Source organism: Schistocerca nitens, chromosome 4 (assembly GCF_023898315.1).
Source record: "Schistocerca nitens isolate TAMUIC-IGC-003100 chromosome 4, iqSchNite1.1, whole genome shotgun sequence".
Lineage (NCBI taxonomy): Eukaryota > Metazoa > Arthropoda > Insecta > Orthoptera > Acrididae > Schistocerca > Schistocerca nitens.
Genome location: NC_064617.1, coordinates 878976227 through 878992344, shown reverse-complemented (window position 1 = coordinate 878992344; position 16118 = coordinate 878976227). Strand labels below are relative to the sequence as shown.

The window sequence follows — 16118 nt, the reverse complement described above, 5'->3', positions numbered from 1 at the left end:
ACGTAGGTTTGCCTTTCCTTAATCTTTCTTCTAAGATAAGTCGTAAGGTCAGTATTGCCTCACGTGTTCCAGTATTTCTATGGAATCCAAACTGATCTTCCCCGAGGTCGGCTTCTACTAGTTTTTCCATTCGTCTGTAAAGAATTCGCGTTAGTATTTTGCAGCCGTGGCTTATTAAACTGATAGTTCGGTAATTTTCACATCTGTCAACGCCTGCTTTCTTTGGGATTGGAATTATTATATTCTTCTTGAAGTCTGAGGGTATTTCGCCTGTTTCATACATCTTGCTCACCAGATGGTAGAGTTTTGTCAAGACTGGCTCTCCCAAGGCCGCCAGTAGTTCCAATGGAGTGTTGTCTACTCCGGGGGCCTTGTTTCGATTCAGGTCTTTCAGTGCTCTGTCAAACTCTTCACGCAGTATCGCATCTCCCATTTCATCTTCTCTCTACATCCTCTTCCAATTCCATAATATTGTCCTCAAGTACATCGCCCTTGTATAGACCTTCTATATACTCCTTCCACCTTTCTGCTTTCCCTTCTTTGCTTAGAACTGGGTTTCCATCTGAGCTCTTGATGTTCATACAAGTGGTTCTCTTATCTCCAAAGGTCTCTTTAATTTTCCTGTAGGCAGTATCTATCTTACCCCTAGTAAGATAAGCCTCTACATCCTTACATTTGTCCTCTAGCCATCTCTGCTTAGCCATTTTGCACTTCCTGTCGATCTCATTTTTGAGACGTTTGTATTCCTTTTTGCCTGCTTCATTTACTGCATTTTTATATTTTCTCCTTTCATCAATTAAATTCAATATTTCTTCTGTTACCCAAGGATTTCTACCAGCCCTCGTCTTTTTACCTATTTGATCCTCTGCTGCCTTCACTACTTCATCCCTCAAAGCTACCCATTCTTCTTCTACTGTATTTCTTTCCCCCATTCCTGTCAATTGTTCCCTTATGCTCTCCCTGAAACTCTGTACAACCTCTGGTTCTTTCAGTTTATCCAGGTCCCATCTCCTTAAATTCCCACCTTTTTGCAGTTTCTTCAGTTTTAATCTACAGGTCATAACCAATAGATTGTGGTCAGAGTCCACATCTGCCCCTGGAAATGTCTTACAATTTAAAACCTGGTTCCTAAATCTCTGTCTTACCATTATATAATCTATCTGATACCTTTTAGTATCTCCAGGGTTCTTCCATGTATACAACCTTCTTTCATGATTCTTAAACCAAGTGTTAGCTATGATTAAGTTGTGCTCTGTGCAAAATTCTACCAGGCGGCTTCCTCTTTCATTTCTTAGCCCCAATCCATATTCACCTACTACGTTTCCTTCTCTCCCTTTTCCTACACTCGAATTCCAGTCACCCATGACTATTAAATTTTCATCTCCCTTCACTATCTGAATAATTTCTTTTATTTCATCATACATTTCTTCAATTTCTTTGTGATCTGCAGAGCTAGTTGGCATATAAACTTGTACTACTGTAGTAGGTGTGTGCTTCGTATCTATCTTGGCCACAATAATGCGTTCACTGTGCTGTTTGTAGCAGCTTACCCTCATTCCTATTTTCCTATTCATTATTAAACCTATTCCTGCATTATCCCTATTTGACTTTGTGTTTATAACCCTGACCAGAAGTCTTGTTCCTCCTGCCACCGAAATTCACTAATTCCCACTATATCTAACTTTAACCTATCCATTTCCCTTTTCAAATTTTCTAACCTACCTGCCCGATTAAGGGACCTGACATTCCACGCTCCGATCCGTAGAACGCCAGTTTTCTTTCTCCTGATAACGACATCCTCTTGAGTAGTCCCCGCCCGGAGATCCGAATGGGGGACTATTTTACCTCCGGAATATTTTACCCAAGAGGACGCCATCATCATTTAATCATACAGTAAAGCTGCATGCCATCGGGAAAAATTACGGCCGTAGTTTCCCCTTGCTTTCAGCCGTTCGCAGTACCAGCACAGCAAGGCCGTTTTGGTTATTGTTACAAGGCCAGATCAGTCAATCATCCAGACTGTTGCCCTTGCAACTACTGAAAAGGCTGCTGCCCTCTTCAGGAACCACACGTTTGTCTGGCCTCTCAACAGATACCCCTCCGTTGTGGTTGTACCTACGGTACGGCTATCTGTATCGCTGAGGCATGCAAGCCTCCCCACCAACGGCAAGATCCATGGTTCATGGGGGGGGGGGGGGGGGGGGGGAGGAGGAAGTTTCAAATACCAGCTTTAAATGGTGACTCTAGGAATATACTACAACCCCCTATGTATTGCTTGCATAGGGATTGTCTACATCTACATACATACTCTGCAATCCACCATACGGTGCTTGGCGGAGGGTACCTCGTACCACAACTAGCATCTTCTCTCCCTGTTCCACTCCCAAACAGAACGAGGGAAAAATGACTGCCTATATGCCTCTGTACGAGCCCTAATCTCTCTTATCTTATCTTTGTGGTCTTTCCGCGAAATATAAGTTGGCGGCAGTAAAATTGTACTGCAGTCAGCCTCAAATGCTGGTTCTCTGAATTTCCTCAGTAGCGATTCACGCAAAAGAACGCCTCCTTTCCTCCAGAGACTCCCACCTGAGTTCCTGAAGCATTTCCGTAACACTCGCATGATGATCAAACCTACCAGTAACAAATCTAGCAGCCCGCCTCTGAATTGCTTCTATGACCTACCTCAATCTTACCTGATAGGGATCCCAAACGCTCAAGCAGTACTCAAGAATATGTCGTATTAGTGTTTTATAAGTGGTCCCCTTTACAGATGAACCACATCTTCCCAAAATTCTACCAATGAACCGAAGACAGCTATCCGCCTTCCCCACAATTGCCATTACATGCTTGTCCCTTAATCGACGTGACTGTGTCAAGCGCTACACTACTAATGGAATATTCAAACATTACGGGATTCTTTTTCCTATTCATCTGCATTAATTTACATTTATCTATATTTAGAGTTAGCTGCCATTCTTTACACCAATCACAAATCCTGTCCAAGTCATCTTGTATTCTCCTAGAGTCACTCGACGACACCTTCCCGTACACCACAGCATCATCAGCAAACAGCCACACATTGCTATCCACCCTATCCAAAAAATCATTTATGTAGATAGAAAACAACAGCGGACCTACCACACTTCCCTGGAGCACTCCAGATGATACCCCTCACCTCCGATGAACACTCACCATCGAGGACAGCGTACTGGGTTCTATTACTTAAGAGGTCTACGAGTCACTCACATATTTGGGAACCAATCCCATATGCTCGTACCTAAGTTAGGAGTCTGCAGTGGGGCACCGAGTCAAACACTTTCCGGAAGTCAAGGAATATGGCATCCGTCTGATACCCTTCATCCATGGTTCGCAAGGTATCATGTGAAAAAAGGGAGAGTTGTGTTTTGCAGGAGCGATGCTTTCTAAAGCCGTGCTGATGCATGGATAGCAACTTCTCTGTTTCAAGGAAATTCATTATATTCGAACTGAGAATATGTTCCAGAATCCTGCAACAAACCGATGTTAAGGATATTTATCTGTAATTTTGAGGATCCGTCCTTCTACCCTTCTTATATACAGGCGTCACCTGTGCTTTTTTCCAGACGCTCGGGACTTTACATTTGGCAAGAGATTCGCGATAAATGAAAGCTAAGTAAAGAGCCAATGCAGTAGAGTACTCTCTGTAAAACCGAATTGGAATCCCATCAGGACCTGGCGATTTATTTATTTTGAACCCATTCAGCTGCTTCACAACCCCAGGGATGTCTATCACTATGTCCTCCATACGGGAATCTGTACGAGACTCAAACGGTGGTATGTTTGTATGATCCTCCTGTGTGAAAGATTTCTCAAATGCTAAATTTAAAATTTCAGCTTTCGTTTTGCTGTCTTCCGTTGCCAGGCCAGACTGATCAGTGAGTGACTGCATGGAAGCCTTCGACCCGCTTACCGATTTCACTTAAGACCAGAATTTCCTTGGGTTTTCAGCAAGATCTTTTGCTAAGGTATGACAGAGGTAGTGGTTGTATGCTTCGCACATCGCTCTTTTTACAGCAGCACGAATCTCTACTAACTTTTGCCTGTCCTCATTCTCCCGATCTTTCTTGTACCGCGAGTCTGTCTTTGCTTCCTGAGCATTCTCCGAAATGCGCTGTTAAACCACAGTGGGTCTTTTCCAACCATAACCCACTTTTTTGGCACATACTTCTCCAATGCGTGATTTACAATGTGTTTAAAATTTGCCCATAATTCTTCCACGTCCATCGTACCGGAAGTAAATGAAGTCTATTCCTTTACTAAGTGGGATGCTAACAACTGCTAATCTGCTCTTTCTAGTAAGAATACTCTCCTAGCCTTCTTGACTGACTTTCTAACTTTGGTAACCATAGTCATAATGACATAATCATGATCACTAATCCCTGTCTCAACACACACCGTCAATGAGGTCTGGTCTGTTCACGGCTACCTGATCTAAAATATTTCCATTACGCGTTGGCTGTCGATTTAGCTGCTCAAGACAGTTTTCGGATAATGTTTTCAACAGTAATTCACACGACGGCTTGTCTGTACCACCTGTAATGAATCCATAGAAATCCCAGTCTATACTAGGTAGGCTGAAGTCGCCTCCGACTGGAAGACTGGAATAGCTGCAGCACGCACAGAGGCATTGAAACAATTCTTCTTTCTGTGATCCATACATAAATGGAACAGAAAGAAACCATAATAACAGATACAATGGGACGTACCCTCTACCATGCACTTGACAATGGTTTGCTGAGTACAGGTGTAGATTTAGATGGACATGTAGTATATAGAATATAATGACTGCAGTACTAAGAGCTGAATGACATGTGAGGGAGACAGTAATTAAAAAAGGGCATGAGACAGGGTTGTAACTTATTCCTAAAATTATTCAATACTATACAGTTGTAACATATTCCCCACATTACTCAATGCTACATAAATGATGCAGTAAAATAAACCAACAACAAATTTTTAATATAATTTAAAGTTATGGAAAATAAATTAACATTTAATGGTTTTTTGACAACATTATAATTTTGCCCTAGAAGGGAAAGGACTTGGATAAACAAAACCAAATGAACAAGGAGTATAGAGTGTGTCAAATTAAGCCAGCCATTAATGAGAAAATTAGATTAGGCAATGGGACACCAAAATTAATAGACAAGTTTTGCTATTTGAACAGCAAAATAATTCATGATGGCAAAAGTAAAGAGGATATTATTAGCAGACTGACAACAAGACAATATTTTCTGAAATATGTTAACATGAAATACAAATTTAAGTGTTGAAGTCCTTTGTAAAAGTATATGTCTGGAGTGTAACGTTATGGAGTGAAACATGGGCAGTTAATACTAAGAGTCAACTAGAGACAGTCATTTTTCCCTCGCTCTATTAGTGAGTGGAACAGGAAAGGACATTACTAGTAATGGTACAGGGTACCCTCTGCCAGATGCCATACAGTGGCTTGCGGAGTATGTATGTAGATATACATGTACAGATGAAAGCTTTAGAAGTTTGGTGCTACAGAGGAATGCTGAAGATAAGAACAGTATGCTGAGGGTGTGGGTCCATCAAGTAAGTAATGAAGATGTATGAATTCAAGAGCTTTATGGCACAACTCTACTAAAGGAAGGGTTAGGCTGATAGGAAACATCCTCAGGCACCAATGAATAGTTAATTTAGTAATGGAGAAAAGTGTGAGGAATGAAAATTGTACATGTATACCAAGGATTGAACACACAAAGCATTTTAAATGAATGTAGGTTGCAGCAGTAGTCTTAATATGAGAAGTCTTGCACAGGATACACTATAGTGGAGGCCTCTCCATTAGACCAGTCTTCAATCTGATGAGTAGAACAATGACAACAACAATGTATTATTACACATATAATATATTTGACATTCTACAAATGTAACTATGCTTTACAAACAAGATTAACAGTCAGTAATAAAATTGGCTACTTAACTCATAAAAGCAAACACTGTGATGACAGATGAGACTGTTAGTTTTTTTCCACAGTCTCCTTCATCACCTACATGCACAGTGGAGCCCTTAACTCAACCCCTGAAGCCACATGTCTGATCTGAAAATAGGATATTGCTTGAACATTGTTTAATCTCAACCCCTGAAGCCACATGTCTGATCTGAAAATAGGATATCGCTTGAACATTGTTTAATCTCCGAGTTGTTTTCAAGGTGGTGCTTAGTACAGCTGTGTATTGTGAACAACTGAGTAAAAGTTGCAGTTCTGCTGTAAAATGGAATTTTTGGGAACTGTGATAGTGATATCATAAAAGCAAACACTGTGATGACAGATGAGACTGTTAGTTTTTTTCCACAGTCTCCTTCATCACCTACATGCACAGTGGAGCCCTTAACTCAACCCCTGAAGCCACATGTCTGATCTGAAAATAGGATATTGCTTGAACATTGTTTAATCTCAACCCCTGAAGCCACATGTCTGATCTGAAAATAGGATATCGCTTGAACATTGTTTAATCTCCGAGTTGTTTTCAAGGTGGTGCTTAGTACAGCTGTGTATTGTGAACAACTGAGTAAAAGTTGCAGTTCTGCTGTAAAATGGAATTTTTGGGAACTGTGATAGTGATATCATGAAACTAAACAAATAACTTTCAAGTTTACAAAAAGTCTCCCCTGATCTGGGGTTCTGGGTGATTTTTCTTTAACTCTTCCCATTTCCTAAACATCACCAATGCATTTCCTTCATTCCTCTTGCTTTCCCTTCAACCCATCTGCCAGAAAAAGGAGCCATTGGCTACATAAGCTTGCGCATATCCCAACCTTTTATAACTGTTTTCTCTTGCCGCTGGTTGGTAAGTAGATTTTTTATCTGTGCATTTATATTATATTTGTAAACAATGTGATGTTTGCAAATGTCAATGTGACAAGCACACACAAAAAGAAATTTAAATAAAAAATAAAGTTTTTAAACTTTCATTCCGTAGCCTCAGCTTCCAACATTATTCGAAGAACAGTAACTGTATTTTCTAGTGAGATGTTACACAGTACTTTGACTGTTTGTTGTATTTTGCAGTTCCATAGAGGCATCCAAGCGGAAATGTGCAGACACGTGGGTGTGGTATGAGAGACACACTCGCACCAACGAGACTAGTACCCTGACCGAGATGCTGCCATTGCAAGGGCGCGTGGTACGGCAGTCTGCACCAAATATGGGATGCGGTGCACCGTCTGCACCACGTATGACCACAACACCGGAGCATTACTTCCCTCGAGTGTGGAGTGCACACACACGTTTCTCCCGAGAACTGCCTACTGTACAATGATACTGACCTACACCTTTGTGACCTAAAAAGTAACAGTAAACAGCACACAAGTAGTGGAAAACTGCTGGTATAATGAAGAACCAAATTACATCTATAATTTCACAAAGAATAATAACAAAATTTTAAAATGCGTGCTTCGCTTACATTTCTTTGGTAGCAGCAAAATATACTGAGTCTTCACATAGAAAACACTGTGAACCACAGCCAAAACACTATTTCAGGAAATAAATCTTTGTCACCTACAATTTACTTCATTAATTTATTTTTGTTATAATCAGTTTCAACATCTACAACTACATCTACATACACACTCCGCAGGCACCCATACGGTGAATGACGGATGGCATGTTGTACCACTACTAGACATTTCTCTTCCTGTTTCACTCACAAACAGAATGAGAGAAAAATTACTATCTCTATGCCTCCGTATGAGCCCTAATTTCTCTTATCTTAGGTTTGTCGTCCTTACTTGAAATGTATGTTGTTGGCAGTAGGACTGTCCTACAGTCAGCCTCTGATCACTTAACTTGCCTCTCATCAGCCTAGAGCTGGACCTGACTGACTCACTTGTCTTCAAAACAAAACAAATGCCAGTTCTCTAAATTTTTTCAATAGCATTCCCCGAAAAGAAAGTTGCCTTCCCTAAGGGATACCCATTTGAGTTTCTGAAGCATCTGTCTGCATCATACTTGTGTGTTGATCAAACCTTCCAGAAACAAATTTAACAGCCTGCCCTTGAATTGATGTCTGCCTTTAATCTGACCTGGTGGCAATACCAAACACTCAAGCAGTACTCGAGAATGAGTAAGACTAATGTGCTATATGCGGTCTCCTTTACAGATTAAGCACACTTCCCTAACACTCTCCCAATCGATCGTTCTCCTTCCCCACTACAATCTTTAAATGCTCGTTCCATTCCGTATCACACTGAAACGTTAGGCCTAGGTATTTATTTAATCAACCTGTGCCAAGTAGCACCCCTACTAATGCAGAATTCAAACATTAAGGGATTGTTTTTCCTGCTCATTTGCATTAACTTACTTTCTTTTTTACATTTAGAGGTAGCTGCCATTCATCACACCAATTAGAAATTTTGTCTGGGTCATCTTGTGTACTACTACAGTCACTCACTGATGACACCTTTCCATACATCCAGCATCATCAGTAAATGGCCACAGATTGCTGCTCACCCTGCCCGTCACATAATTTATATATACAGAAAATAATAGTGGTGCCATCGCACTTCCCTGGGGCACTCTGATCATACCACTGTCTCTGAGAAACACTCGCCATCAAGGGCAATGTGTGGGTCCTATTACGAGGTACACTGATCAGCCAGAACATTATGACTACCTACCTACTAGCAATTACGTCCACCTACGGCACATATAACAGTGTCAATGTGTCAAGGCATTGTAGCAATGAGGCCTTGGTAAGTCACTGGAGGAGTTGGCACCATATTTGCACACACGAGTCATCTAATTCCCATAAATTCCGAGGATGGGGGCAATGAGTTCTGACGTCACATTCAATCACATCTCAGATGTGTTCAATTGGATTCAGATCTGTTGAGTTGGGGGGCCAGGGGGGCCAGCACATCAATTGGAACTCACCACTTGTGGTGGTTCCTCCTGCTTTTTATTTCTTCGTTTGTTGGTAATTGTCCTCAATGTCATTGTACTGTGTTCCTCCACTGGCTGAAAAATGGATTGTGGATTCCGACACTGACTACTGTAAATAATGTAGCCTACAGGTGCACAATTGCATTGCACCATACTTTAATTTTACTTTGCACAACCCCCCAATAATACACAGTTATATGGCCAGAGCACTATTGCTTAACTTTCAAAAAGCCTCATTAATAGGTGAAACTCCACACACTGCTACAATAGTTTACTGTTGAACATCTACAGTTCTTGAAGAATAATCAGGTATGTATGAAAACAGTCACTGTTATTGTTTTTACACACGGCCTATTGGTGTAACACTTATTTCACTGTTATGTCGTCCACTGTTGTCATTCTAACCAACACAGGTTACTCGTCTGAAACTCGGCCGTGGAATGACTGTCTCGTGACCAAAAATTGGGCACTTATATATCATCACAATAATCGGTACTGAAATTGCACATTGTTCAAAGTTAAATTTACAGAAATTACAATTAAAACTTAACTCCTTAAATTAATTGAATACATCAAAAAATTGGTTCTTTTTAGCAGTTTCTTCTACTACGCGGTTTACGCCAAATTATTTGTTTAAATCATGAAATTAACAAATATAGTTACATAAACAATACTTTTGACAAAACTGTTGTTTATTTTGGAATTAATGAAGGGCTGGTTTTGCTAACATGTTTTTGAATAGAGCTAAATAGACACTTTAAGATTACTAGTACTCTGTCTTCCAAATGTTTACGATTATTACAGAATTTATACTTGTTTATATGCCAACAATAGACTTTAAGTTACGAAACAATCACTGATTACACCCTATAATGAAAGTAACTAATTAGTGATAGTCAAAATAAATTAGAAAATCAATTACATACTTAAAATTAAGCACAAAATTAGATCTGGTGTTATATTCTTTAAAACTGAGGGCCAATCTTTCTCTTTTATGGAAATGCAGATTATATTCACGCATGTTAATGATAATTGGTTAAAAATAACAAAATGAATTTAAGGAGGCAGGTGGCAAAACAAAAGGGGAAGTAAAAATATCCCAGCTTGCTTCATCACACACTGTGTTCCTTGAACCACTCCATCACAATACTGGCTTGGTGCATTATCTTGTTGAAAAATACCAATGCTGTCAGGAAACATGATCATCTTGAAGAGGTTTATTTGGTCTGCAACCAGTGTATGATACCTCTTGGTTGTCATGGTGCCCGGCACAAGCTCCACTGGATCCATGGAAGCCCAAGTGAATGTTCACCTGAGCATAATGGAGCCATCAGCTTGTCTCCATCCTGTAGTAAAGGAGCCAAGGAACTGTTCCCCTGTAAGATGACAGATCCGCGCCTTACTATCAGCACGATGATGAAGGTATCGGGGTTCATCCAACCATGCAATGCTTTGCCACTGTGCCAACATCCAATGCACATGAACATGTGCCCATTTCAGTTATAGCTGCCTATGTCGTGGTGTTAACATTGGTACATGCATGGCTCGTCAGCTGCGGAGGCCCATCATGAGGAGTGTTCATTGCATTGTGTGTTCAGACACACGTGTACTCTGCCCAGCATTAAATTCTGATGTTAAAATTGCCACGGTTCGTCGTCTGTCCTGTTTTACCGGTCTGCCCAACCCATGACATCCTACATCTGTAATGAGGGGTGGTCGCTCAACCCCATGACGTCTGGACATGGTTTCACATTGCTTTCGCCATGTGGTGAAGACACCATAGCACTCCTCGAACACCCAACAAGTCATGCAGTTTCTGAAATGCTTGTGCCGAGCCATCACAACCTGCCCTCAGTCAAACTCAAATACATACAGACAGCATGCTCACTGATACTACGTGCACTAGTGCGTGTGTTTGACTAGCATTCATTCCTAGTCATGTGACGCTTCTATCACCTGGACAGGTTTATATAGACAGTAGACAGATGGGCATAATGTTCTGGCTGATCAGTGTATGTCTGGAAAGAAAGTACTGTTTTGGAAAAAACTCTAAACACAGTTTTTCAAACTAAAATTTCTTTTCACAAGAAAGAGCATTTTTCAAACTACTTTTCTACATAGTCGACACTATTAGTCACAGTGGGAAACTAACTTTTCTAGCTATGTCTTCTCCATAGAAAGAAGCTGCCAGTGAAGACAGCCACTGCTAAGAATGGTTTCTTGCATTTTCATCTCTGTCAAAGCACCTTCCTCCAAAATCATGCTTCAAGTTCAAGAATAAGTGGCAGTCAGGAGGTATGGGGCCAAGGCTGTACAGCAGCTGATCAAACTGCTCCCAGCCAAATCGTTAAATAAGGTTCTGAGTGACCCCAGCAGAATGTAAATGTGTGTTGTCATGAAGCGACACAATGCCTTGACTGTGCATGCACCCTTTTTGTTTTCTCTGGGAAGGCACTCAAAAAGCAGAGTGCCCCGTTTGTCCCAAAACACAGTGCACATGACTTTTTGTGCTGACAATGTTGATTTGAATTTTTGTTTTTTGGGGGAATCTTAAGTGCCTCCACTTCACTGACTGTTGTTTTTGTTCAGGATTGGCATGACAAACCCAAGTTTCATGACCAATCACAATTCTGTTTAAGTAAGACATGTGAATGCGCTATCAAGTCACCTCATTTTGTGGAGATCTGTAAGCATTTTCGGAACCAAATGAGAGCACAATTTGTAAAAATTTAAGCGGTTGTGACAAACTCTTGCAAAACAGTTTTTGATATTTGTGGAAACTCATCACAAAGCATTCTTATCATGAACCACATGTTTTCATGAATTTTCTCATTCACTTTCTCACGTAAACCATTACTGACAACAGAAGGCTGCCCACTCCATCTTTCAGCATGGACTCTGGTTCATCCATGATTGAACTGTCTCACCCACTTTCTTACTGTTCCATCAGTCATCATATTTTCACCACTAAGCTCTCGAAGTTGACAATGAATATCAGGTGGCTTAACATCAATTGCATTCAAAAACCTCATTACAGAACACACTTCACAGTCAGTGAACTCATACACTGTCTTAAACATTTTGAACAATTACTAACAACAGTTTCATAGCTTTTTCCCAATTATCAAATGCTCATTGTCGTCTCTTCTCCTTATTAATAATTGTGACGAGATCACAAAATGTGGAAACAAATGCAAAAAATTGCATATGCTCACTGAACCAAACCAAATTGTGGCCATAATAGTTGCTAATAAATGTATGTTTAGAAACAGAACAAATACATATAATGTCACAGTTCTGCTGAAAATAAGGTGGGTAGATCACGTAACTAATGAGGAGGTATTGAATAGGATTGGGGAGAAGAAAAGTTTGTGGCACAACTTGTCTAGAAGAAGGGATCGGTTGGTAGGACATGTTTTGAGGCATCAAGGGATCACAAATTTAGCATTGGAGGGCAGCGTGGAGGGTAAAAATCGTAGAGGGAGACCAAGAGATCAATACACTAAGCAGATTCAGAAGGATGTAGGTTGCAGTAGGTACTGGGAGATGCAGAAGCTTGCACAGGATAGAGTAGCATGGAGAGCTGCATCAAACCAGTCTCAGGACTGAAGACCACAACAACAACAACATCACAGTTCTGGTATTACAAAATATAGACGAACAACATTAGACACAAGTAAGGTGACAACTTCAATCTGACACCAGTGATATGCAGAGTACATTACACTTACTGCACAGACATTTCTAATTTATGATGATATCGACTGAATATCTGTGGCATATGGCTTCATTTAATAGTAAAAACATTATGGGAACAAGCTAAACATTAGTCTCGGTTCAACAGCTGTCCGTGAATGGATAAAGGAACTTATTCCACAAATACAAAACAAAATAATGACAAATACATGTGCAGATTTTAATCTGTAATAACAACTGAATACTTTATTTGCACTTTGTAACATGACAGTCTTATGGGCAGTATAAGGAACTTGCATGATCTTCATTTTCAGACAGTTAAACCAACTTCTGAGACTGTTGAGGAGCAAAAGGTGGAGGGGAGAGAGGGGGGCAGAGGCAGGAGGGCGGTGGGGGGGGGCAGAGGTGGGGCAGAGGGGAGGCAGAGGGGAGGCAGAGGGGAGGCAGAGGGGAGGCAGAGGGGGTGCAGAGGGGGTGCAGAGGGGGTGCAGAGGGGGGGCAGAGGGGGGGGGCAGAGGGGGGGCAGAGGGGGGGGCAGAGGGGGGGGCAGAGGGGGGGCAGAGGGGGGGCAGAGGGGGGGGGCAGAGGGGGGGAAATTTCTTGCTTCATACATATATTGCAAAACAATTATAACACACGTGCATGTAAATCAAATATCTAGGCAATATAGGTAGGAAGAAGGGTTCACCTTTTAATTTTTGTACTCAAATCCACAAAATTCATCCTCAGAGCTGAAGGAAGAAATACTTGAAGCCACCATGTCAGAACTTGAATCTTCACAGAATAAATTATCCTGCCTACCATTCAGTGCCTTACTGATTTCACACTTCTTAAATGATTTAACCACTCTTTCAGATTTTATAGAGTCCCACAGTGTTTTGACTCACTCACAAACTTGTGAAATGCTAGGTGTCCCCAGCCTTTCTGATGGTGTAGTTTCAAAATCTGTGGACTCTATCCATCTGTTCTAACCCTACACAAGTCCCTTAAACATTCTGTTGGTACATGCATCTAATGTTTGAAGTTAACTAGTTAGCCCTTCGGGAATTACAGATGATTCTTCCATTCATTCAGTCTAATTTTAATATTTTCTGTTCTGTGAGAATGAACTAATTCCATACTACAAGGGTAAGCTTCTTCAGTGGACCAGTGGTCGGCAAACTGGGGCTAGTGAGCCAAACGCAGCTCTTTGGCTCACTTAAGTGTGGCTCTTCAGAAAATACCACTTGCGGTCATGCACATACAGTACTAAATCCTGTGATCATCACTAACTTAAATAATTTTAGTTCAAATAAAGAGTGAGTATGCAGCTTTTTTGCTGCACAACAAGATACTTTTGTTGTCAGGAGGAAATGTTTCACTTCCTTATTAACAGAATTTAAAGCATTTCTTCTTGAGAGGTTTTTTCACTATCCAGACCAGGCAAACATTACATCTCCTGTAAATGGGTTTAATCATAAACTACAGGGAAAAGGTAACGCAATTTTTTTCAATGTGGGAAGTTATTTCATTAGAAAAAAAAAGTTCTCTCTTTGTTGCTCTACATTTTGAAAGAGAAACTAAGTCACTCTCGAAGCCTGCTGAAACACCAACAAGGAAATAATTCTGTTTATATTTAAATTGAAGGGAGGAGGGAAGAAAAAGGCAAGGAAATGGGAGGGCCTAGTGATGTCAGCTGCATCGAGACTTGATGCAGAATCAGCACCTACAAGTGATTATGTTTACCGGACTGAGATTTGAAACCGGGACATCCTGCTTACTAGGGAGTTGCGTTAACCACTGCACCACCCAGAAAACAGTGTTTATCACAATCGTGTGAGCTATCTCGCACGCCTCTCGGCCGACCCACATTCCCACCTAGCCCCACCTATCTGCAGTCCCTGTCCATGCTATCCACACTCACTAATGTGAGATTCCTGCAGGAAATGTAGTTGTGCGTCCCCACTAAAGAAGGTAGATGCGTTGCCCATCTAGGCAAATCAATTATATGAATACATGGTGTCTGTTCTTTTGGACATTCTTATGTGGAAATGTGGGTCAGCCAAGAGGCATGATGAGACAGCCCACACAGTTGTGATAAACACTGTTTTCTGGATGGCGCAGTAGTTAACGCAACTGCCTGGTAAGCAGGAGGTCCTGATTTAGAATCCCAGTCCGGCACAAATTTTCACTTGTCACCACTGATTCTACATCAAGTCTCGATGCAGCTGACATCACTAGTCCCTTCCCTTCCCTTTCCTTACTCCACCCTTCTCCTTTCAATTTACATATAATGTATCACAGCTGTGGAGATGTCTGAAAGAACAGACACCCTGCATTCATATAAATAATTCTGATATTGACATGTACTATTTCCAAACAACACTTTTAAAAATGAGGGAAACTTTTCTCGGCAGGTTTCTGGAATTCAGAAACAGCAAAGCAATGTTAGGCTATGTTAAGAAACCTCTTAAAGCTACTGTAACAGAAAATAAATTTTTCTCCCTTTAATGTTGCCATATGCAACTTTGAAATGCAATTGCTCAATTTAAAAAACAAAGAACTATGGAGCTCAAAATCTGAACATTTTTTTGTACTGATTTAGGAATAATGGACAAAAACAAATATGAGATCACAGCACAGGTGGTCTGCTTTGAAAGCCCTATAGACGGGAGATATGTTGATTTTTTTAAAACCTGGACTAGTACTCCTAACTTCTATGATCAGCTGAAAAAATTGTGTCTACCATTCTTTCGTATTTGGGTCTACATTCACGTGAACAATCATATTCAAACATGAACCTTATCTACAGTAAATTGAGAGGTCGTCTTATTGGTGAGAACCTGGAATTAAAAACAGCAACATACAAACTAGACTTACCCAAACTTTCCAAGGAGATCCAAGGCCATTGCTCACATTACTGTTTGACAGTCACTGTCATGATTTAATTTTATTAATACCTTACAATTTAATTTTATCAATAATACCATTATTAAGTAGATATCAAGTTTTATTCAATGTACCCAAGGTTTAAATAAAACTTAAAATTCTACCTAAAGTTTATTAAGTTAATTTTAAGGAGCATTGTGGAGTGAAAGAAGATGTGTTGAGTATTCAGAAAGGTATGTCGAGATGGACGGATGGAGAGGTTGAATGAAAGGAGATGGCCAAAAAAAAGTAAACGATACGAATATGGATGGGAGTAATGGGAGGGGGCAACGTAGCAAACATGCTTCAATCAGACTGAGGGGATTTTTATCACAGGCCATCTTAGGGGTTCACTAATTAACTTAAGAACTTTGCACTTACCTACATAGTTATGTACCTGCCTATATAGTTTAAGTTTAAAAAATTTGGCACTCTCAACAAATTTCAATTGTATCACTGTTGCTATTAGTCTCTGTTGCCTAATGAGTTTGCCGACCACTGGCCTAGGCCAAATTTTATGTATCCACGTCATTTCTCCTCCATCCACCCAGCATTTTTCCATGT

At 40.6% G+C, this 16118-nt stretch overlaps 1 protein-coding gene across 1 annotated transcript in view; it reads right to left on the bottom strand.

The window, feature by feature from the left end:
* LOC126253390 (ELMO domain-containing protein 3-like) overlaps window positions 1-16118 on the bottom strand; it is a 131989-nt gene that overhangs the window by 83295 nt on the left and 32576 nt on the right. The window lies entirely within an intron of this gene.